Source organism: Gastrolobium bilobum, unplaced genomic scaffold (assembly GCF_033153095.1).
Source record: "Gastrolobium bilobum isolate Gb01-03AN ecotype WA unplaced genomic scaffold, APGP_CSIRO_Gbil_v1 utg21117, whole genome shotgun sequence".
NCBI classification, from domain to species: domain Eukaryota; kingdom Viridiplantae; phylum Streptophyta; class Magnoliopsida; order Fabales; family Fabaceae; genus Gastrolobium; species Gastrolobium bilobum.
In genome coordinates, this window is record NW_026897373.1 from 283,179 (window position 1) to 292,040 (window position 8,862).

Below are 8,862 nucleotides of genomic sequence, written 5' to 3' on the forward strand. Positions count from 1 at the left end.
ATAAGCTTTTGTGTGAAGGAGCTTGTTAGAGAAGTATAAAACTATTAATGTAATCTTACCTAACAGTTTAAACTTTTGAGTTGAATAAGTTCTTTACATGTTGAAAATATTCAAATGTGAGTTATAAAGAAGTCCCACATTGGTTAGAATTGAACTAAGTGAGGACCATATAAGTATAAAAGACTCATAGACCTATAATCTTAAGATTTTGGATTGAGATGTGATATTGGCCCACTTATTGTGGTTTGTCACTTAGGTTTGTTAGTGAAAAATTCCCTTGCAAAAAGTTTGGGGCTTCTCATACCATTCTTAACAAGACATTAATGACTCAAAGTAAATGAGTACATAAAATAAAAAAGTAAACAACCGTTTGGCAATTATTAGGGCTATATGAATATATAAGGGTCTTCACCAAATATTATGTATTAGCTAGCATTATACATGGAGCATACATAACACAATTTAAATGAATGGGATGTCAATTGTCAAGTAATTCACCTTGTTCTCATGCTCAACTCATTTTTGTGGATGAGCATATGATGTACTCGTTTCAGCATAAAAGTTAATTGTCCTTTCGTGTTCATGGATTTCTTTCTACTTCAGTTTCATTTTGTTCACGTTTTTTTTACATGATTCTTTGTAGGGTTTTCAATTCAAAAATACTATCTGAAGTCAAAGTGCTAGGGAATGATGAAATATTTAGCACTTTCAATTACATTATATGGCAAACTCAAACCAAAAATATTGTTACCTCGATCGTCAATTGTGGCCTAAATACTTAACAGGTTTTGAAATTTATTGATTCATTATAACGTGTTAAAATTTTACATGATCTTAGCATGCAAAAATTGTCTTAATTTTTTCTTTTCAGACATTTATAAATGTTGATAATGCCTCACTTATTTTATATTAATAAAGAGATGAAAACAAAAATTTCACACAATCTTATCATGTAAAAATCTGACATCATAAAATTTATAATAACGAAATGTTGTTTCCATTTGTTTAAGATACTTTGCCAATTAAATCAAATATAAGGGATGTGCACATTGATTTCTTTTTTTCCATCAAGAAAAGAATCCATATTTCTGAAATAATTTTAATTTATAGGATGGTTTTTATTTTAGGCAAATTTATAATTACGTGTGAATTATACTACTTACATTTATTATAATAACTCACATACGTTATGAATCTACACACCGCTCGAGCAGTGCCTATGCAAATGCATATCTTGTTTATGTTTTTCGAAATTTTTTTAGTAATATGTTTTTCAAAATTTAACCACAACATTCCTACGATTTTCATGTCTTCTTGTGGTTTTAGTAATAAATGTGAATAGCAGTATGGCACTGTTTGGTCTCATGCGCAACACAGATTTTTTGGCGGCTTTCAAGGCCATTGTTTGCTTTGGCTTTAAACGATAGGCTTGTGATACGCTTTTACTATGATAGACATTTCATGGTTTAAATCTGCGTGTCTCTTTGGCCAAAATTGAAAAATATAAAAAAAGAGGCATATGAGATGGCCTAATGACCCCATTTTATATCTAAACCAAGGGCAGCAAATGGGTTCCAAAAGAAAGATCTAAGTTGTATGATTGGCTAAATCACTAAAGACGTTGGTCCCATCTCATGTATCTTCACTAGACAAGAACAACAAACGGGTACCGAAAGAAAGATCAAAGTTCCATGATTGGTTAAATCACCCAAGAAGTTGGTCCCATCTCATATATATTCACTAGACAAGGGTATTTGGGTGTGCATTTCATGAGAGTATTTGTCAGTAAGTTAAACGTGAAACGGCCTAATTTGAAGTGAATGAAATGTAATATTATGTTGAGCTCTTGTATAAATTGATGAAAGGGAAATTCCATGCAATTCATGTTTTCATCAATTCCATTTAGCGATTTCAATTTAAATTTATTTACGTGAGCAGTTGATTTCCATCAACAATTATAAATACCTTTCCGTTTGTCGCGTGATACATACATGTGACACACGTATAAAAGATTTCAATTTTCATTTCTGCCCCAACGCAAATAAGCTGAAATGATTTATAATTTTTAACTAACGGTCTGTTTGATTGTATTTTTAACTAACTTCTTTGGGTTTTAAGTAAACTATTTTTGTCAATGTATTTACCTCAAGGTCATTGGGATCATATTCCCTTTTTTTATATTTTATGTGGATGACATAATTGTTAAGCATATTGATATAGATTTCTTGTTGGCTGAACCTCTAAGTAAAGGATTCAAGCCCGTAGTATTTAAATACATGTAGAGAATATCGGCATTGTGAGTTCCTTTGATATGTATTTGATTAGTGGTAGTTTGCGTTCTTTGTTATTTGCTTACTTTAATATTAAAAAAAAAAAAAAAAGCGACGCCAGTAGCGCCAAAATGACGTCTTTTGCTTCAAAGTGGCGCTTAATAGTGGCGCCGTTCGCATCAATTTTACGCGAAGTGCGTAAACGTAAATATATATACGTTTACGTATATGTAAAATAATAATAATAATGACGATGATAATAATGATGATAATAATAATAAAAAGAAATAAGTAATTAAAAATTAAGATAAATGTATATAATATATAATATATTAATAATAAAATAAATAATACTAATAATAATATAATAATTGATAAAAATAAGAATATGTATAAATATATTACAGAAACTAAATAAAACGTATTATGTAAACATGGAGGCACCTAAGGACGGCTTATGAATTTTTTCTAGAAACTGATAACGTAGATAGTTATTATCTCAATAGCAATCATTACTTAGTTACGATTTCGTTCGAATCTAACTAGAACGTAAACAGTCTCTTATATATATATATACATCGCTGTCCATAATAAGAAATGGAGAGCAGCGAGAAGGAAGAAGAGAGAGAGAAAGAGAAAGAGAAATCAACAGGAAACGAAAAGGAGGAAAACGACAGGCAGAAGGTAACATTGGATGATAAAAATTAAATTATTCTCTCGTTTTTCTTACTTTTCAAATAATATGAACTTTGATACTATTGCCGTTTTTGTTAAAATTCTTCTTCTTCAATATTCCTTGAATTTATTTGTTACAGTAGTCAATTTTGACTTCATTCTACTACGATTTCTTTATATTCTTTTAAATTAGTTTCTGATTGCTAATTGGGTCATTATTTGGTACCAAATAATTATGAAGAAAATGTGTAAATTTAACTGATGAAGACTGCTATGAACTGAACCACAAAGTTTGGGTTCAGACGATTATAGGGTAAGGGACGCCTTATCGTGGTTTGAGCTCTTCCACAATAAATTTTTCATCTGCAGAAGACCACAAAGTTGGAAAATTATTTAGCTTCAGTTAAATATTACACAAAGTATTATTTATTATATTACTTCATTTCGTTAAATTATCTGAGAGAATAATATTTTCTGTTAATACGGCTGAAAATGTTTATAGTTAGAAAACCTCAATGTTACTGAGAATTTTCTCACGTGTGTTTGTTTTGTGCTAACCTTTCCAGAAAATCATAATGCCTAGTCTAAGCTTAGCAGGTGAAGGATGGAGTATCAATGTTTACTCTTACGAGGACCGCATGGAGTTTTATATTGTAGTAGGAAATCCAGGAGCCGCTTCGATATTCTATGCTGATAGGGTGGAGACCTACACCTATAGGCTAGATTAGGATAAGACTTTTGTATTGCATAATTATATGATGTAAAATATAAACTGAAGTGATGTAATATTTAGTAGACTGTAGGACCTATGTAAAATAACTCCTTTTTGTATCTGACATATCATTATCTATAAAGTAATGTTGGTAAATGTTTATATAATTTTCTTTACTGTTATTATCATCGATGTGTATTAATTAATAACATCAATTCCTTTCCATCTTATTTCTCATTGACTATGTGGAAACGTAAATATAAATGTATATAAAAGAAATCATGTAATATTCCTTATAAACGTTTAAATAAAGGGATGTTACACTTATCATGTTGAACATTTTATTTTGATTATAGTTGTGTTTTGATTGATACACTAATTTCACTTTCAGCAATTGATAATGCATATCAAGTTTTGTTCTTGTATATATTGCACATAGGGTACTAGACTTAATAAGTTTAGCTAGTTTTCCTCTGTATTTATGGTAAATTGTAAAATAATCTTTCCACAACTTGTCGCATTCGTAGATATGACTTATGAACAAGGAATGCTATAACTTATAGAGGAAGATCCTGGTGCTTCAATCTTTGCAGGAATGTAGATAACATAGACATGTTAAAATAGAAAAGAGTAAGTGTTTAACACGCATCAGACATCGACATGCTCCTAGCACGCGGTCAATAATTTTTGACACTTTAAACAATCTGACATGCGTGTTGGACCGATTCCGACATGATCAAATGATATTTTTTGCAAGTAAAATCATAATTTTAGAAAATTAATATATATATAATAAAATAAAATAAAGGATTAAATTATGGATAATCCCTAAAAGGAGTCAAGATGAATTCTTGACTCCATTTAGAGAATCTTTTTTTGTAAATAAAATCACAATTTTTCAGAAATTAATGTACATATAATAACAATTTTAAATAAAGGATTAAATTGTAAATAATTCCTAAATGGAGTAAAATGGAATTCTTGAACTTGCTAGTCTTTCACTTCATGAGTCGGAGATAGAGTCAAGTGTTTTTCTAGATAAAGATGATAAATTTCATAAAGATGGTGAAGATGAAAACGCTCCATTAAATGAAAATAATTGAACTTTTATTGTAATGTAGTATGCAAAACTTATGATTTTCTATGAATATTTTAATATTTTTTCTTTCTATTAATTAATGTAATTATGGCAATGATTTATTTTGTTTGAATTTTTTGATTAAATTGATGGATATATGAAAAGTAATATACATTATATATATATATATATATATATTTAAATAATTTTTAATATAAAAATGTGTCCTAACGTGTTGAAATATAAATTTATTTAGAATTGGCATATTGTAGTGTTTTACGGTTTCAAGTTGCCTGTCAGTGTTGATGCTTTATAGGTAGAAATATTAGAGCAAATAAAACAACCTTTAGAGATATTAAAAAAATATTTCTTCAACAAATAAGTTTAAACCATTGATATTCTAATTTGGTATAATCTTAATTCTATTTTCTTAGGTTATAACTTATATTTGAACTGTTAGTGAAGTAAGAGCCACGTATGTAACCCCAATGGTATAAACCAAGGCTATACTGAGAGTTCCCAGGTGTTGTGTGTGGCAATGGGGAAGGTGTTGAACGGCTGCTATGGCTCTTCAAGTTGGCAGAGTAACAACTCATATAAGTGATGTATCGTGTGTGTTTGTAGTGAAGAAGGAGGGGATACATATAGATAGGGTTTGACTCCACTTTTCTGGGGAAGTGGGTTCAGTCTAGGGATATTCGCGGTCTGGATTGTATCGGTTTTGGAAGCAAAAATCATCTGATCCTATTCCTTCGGTTTGATAATATAATCATCCATTCGGTTTGGATTGTTTTTCAAATATGATCCGATCCGAACCAATCCAATTTTTTTTCTGTTTGGATTAGATCGATTTTCGATATTTTGAAAATCCTAAAATTTGTTTCATGATTATTGTGCAAATACCATCTTTTATATATCTTGACTTTGTAATTTTTTTTTTGAAATACAAAAGCATTAGTAAACGATAATATAAATATTTTTTTGGCAATGAGATATGAAACTCTACACAGATGAAATTTTATTGATGAGATGTGACTAGGCTTTTTCTTGGGTTTAGTAGATGGGTTAATGAGTCTTGAGTTTAGAAAATTTTGGGCTATGATTTGGAAAAGGCACAAGTAGGTAGATCAGAATTAATATATTCGATCAGTTTAGATTGAATATGTTTTCATCAACCAATCGAAAAACTGATCCAATCCGATTAAAATTTACGTTTTTTTTTTTGGTTTTTGATTTTTCGATTTTCGATTTATTCAGTTATCGGTTTTTCGGTTCGGTCGCCACAGTTTGAATCGGTTGATGAACACCCCTAGTTTAGTCAACTAGTATAGGGAAGATTCATTTCAACCTGGCCTTGCAGGGGAAACGCACTTTGCAGCCGCTGTCAGCACTGTAGTATTTGTTGTGCAGGAAAAGGGAGAGGGATCATATCCCAACGTAGGGTACTTTGATGTCCTATGTAAGGATGTCTAGTGGACAACACTAATAGGTCAACACTGTTGTAGCAAGTCTGGGATAGTGTAGTAAGGGTAAGATGGACTTTTAATATTAGGCCAACAATGTTGGGCTTAGGGTTGGCAAAACGGGCCAACCCGGCTCGACCTGGCCCAACCCGCATGCAATCCGAAAAAAACGAGTCGGGTTAGGGTTGGCTTGAAAAAAAAAACGAGCCAGAAAACCAAACTCGACCCGATACAAGTCGGGTTAGGGTTGGCTAAAAAATATGGCTCGTGGGTTGGCTTGAAAAATAGCTCGCGGGTTGGCTTGAAAATTGGCTCGTGGGTTGGATCGAAAATTGCTCGCGAGTTGACTCGTTTTAGTCTATTTAAATGAACCTGTAGTATTAATGCATCAGCTATGTGGCTTCCATCAGCTTAAACAAAGGGTTACAAAATGAGAAACAAAAGCAAAATATTCTAGTTTCGAATTTTCTTCACAACAAATTTGCACCAACATCAAGAAACAATCAGAACAACTTGCTATCATGTGGGTAAGATATTTGAACTAAATAGAGCCAGCACAACCTAATAATATAAAAATGGTAGGGATGTAAGAAGATTTGAGACTTAGGTTTAGAGAAGGAAGAAAGATGATGACAACATGTGTGGGTTTTGTCCATTTTTATATATTATATTTTGTATTTCTTTATAAAAAAAACTCAACCCGCGAGCTGGCTCGTTTGACCAGCAGGTTGGCTCATTTTTTTTCGAGCTGGCTCGGGTCAGGTTGGCAGCTCATTTTGGCCAACTCAACTCGGCTCATTTTTTACGAGTTACGAGCCAACCCGATGAGTTGGCTCGTTTTTGCCACCCCTAGTTGGGCTAGCAAATTATGCCAACTAGAATAATATTTCATTATTTTTTTGGGGTCAAGGGGATGAGTGGAAATATAGGTGCTTGTGTGTTGTATAAAATCAAAGCCATATCTTACCATAAGACAATGTAAAATGCAATCAAAAGTTACGACAAATTCGCGTGAAACGGTCGAAGCTATAACTATAGGGTTTTATGTTTATTATTTTACATAACACGACTTTCACTTTTCTACACACACATTAAAGAGGTGGGATCCATATATTTTTCTTTCTCTTTCATCATTTCACTTTCTCTCTCTATATTATTATGTGTGTTAGAAACTAAACTTATGTTATGTAACATAACATTAATAAAACCTATAACTATAAAACATTTACTAATAGGCGACTGTACAAGATTTCATAAATATTAAATGGGTTGTTATATTTATTTCAAGCCCAAATCTTTTCGAGCTGACACTATCAAATGAATTGGGTCAGTCCAACTTGTAATTTAATAACTGTAAGTAAGTAAGTTTTTTTTTTTGTGTGTGTCTTTTTTCTCCTTAAAAAAACTTGAATCTAACAAAGCCTTCTTTTCGCTAACAAGCTTATATACTAGATTATTTTTCAAAATATGAAAATGAAAAATTTATTAATTATAATACTTGGTGTATGTATCATATTCAAATAAGTAAAATGTACAAATTTATAAAGCAAACCAAAAGAATTTAACCCAATAGTGCAGCTCAGTTGGTAACTTGGCGTTGAGTTAGTGGGGTTAGATATGTGTTCGATTCTCGCTGAATGCATTCTTGGGGAGGGGGCTGAACCTTTAGCCATCACTGTTCCCCCGCACTCCGGATTAGTCCCATAGCCGGCTCAAAGAGTCGAAGCTCGTGGGGATACCGGAGGGAGCCAACTCGTCTCAAAGAGATAATTAGGGTTGGGTAACTCCAAAAAAAAAAAAAACCAAAAGAATTTAAATTGGTTTTCTAAGCCGAACTAGCAATTTGATTTTCTAATATTATTTGCTCCAGCTTTCAGCAAGCCGTCTTAGCTCAGCGGTAGAGCGCGTGGCTTTTAACCACGTGGTCGTGGGTTCGATCCCCACAGACGGCGATTTTTAAATATCTTTGGTATTTTGTCGCTCTTCTCGTTTAGCAGATTGGTCATTACTCATTATAGAAACCGATGGTTCATATATCACATCCAAACTTGGTTACTTGCAGAAAGATAATGGGCTCATATTTAGCTTCAATATTTTACTATAATTAAGTACCCTAGCTCCAAAATATCCGAACCATTCAACTTTATCAGCAATTATTTCAAGCACAAAAAATTAAAAACATAAAAAAGTAACTTATAAAAAAATTCTATACATAAAAATACTTTTTTTTTTCAGAACTTATAGACGATAAATCACTTCTATTATGAGATTAAAGATAGAGTAGTTAATAATTGTTTCTTTCAGCTTTTGAAAGCATTCTTCACGTGCTTGAGTCATTCAAATTTCTCCACATTTAATTTTAGGGAAGACCAGCTAGAGGAACTGCCATGTGTGAGAACCCTTTAGGATTTAAAAGAGCATGACATTTCCACAAAGAAAAAATGAATGTCACACATTAGAGCGCCATAAATTGAATCTTAAATATAATCTTTATATCCGTTGGTATAAATATTCTCTGACCATGACAAATCATTAAAATTAAAAAAGACTTTACTTAAAATTATTTTATTTAAAATTTAGAATTTGATAGAATTCAATACTATCGATTGGTAACATAAACCGATGTTATTTTTTGGGATAAGACTCGTTATTATCACGACAAAC

At 31.7% G+C, this 8,862-nt stretch overlaps 1 non-coding gene across 1 annotated transcript; it reads left to right on the forward strand.

The window, feature by feature from the left end:
• The first annotated feature begins 8,078 nt into the window (after positions 1-8,078).
• Positions 8,079-8,150, forward strand: TRNAK-UUU (transfer RNA lysine (anticodon UUU)). The gene has a single exon. It is a non-coding gene; the product is annotated as a tRNA-Lys (tRNA).
• The last annotated feature ends 712 nt before the right edge of the window (positions 8,151-8,862 follow it).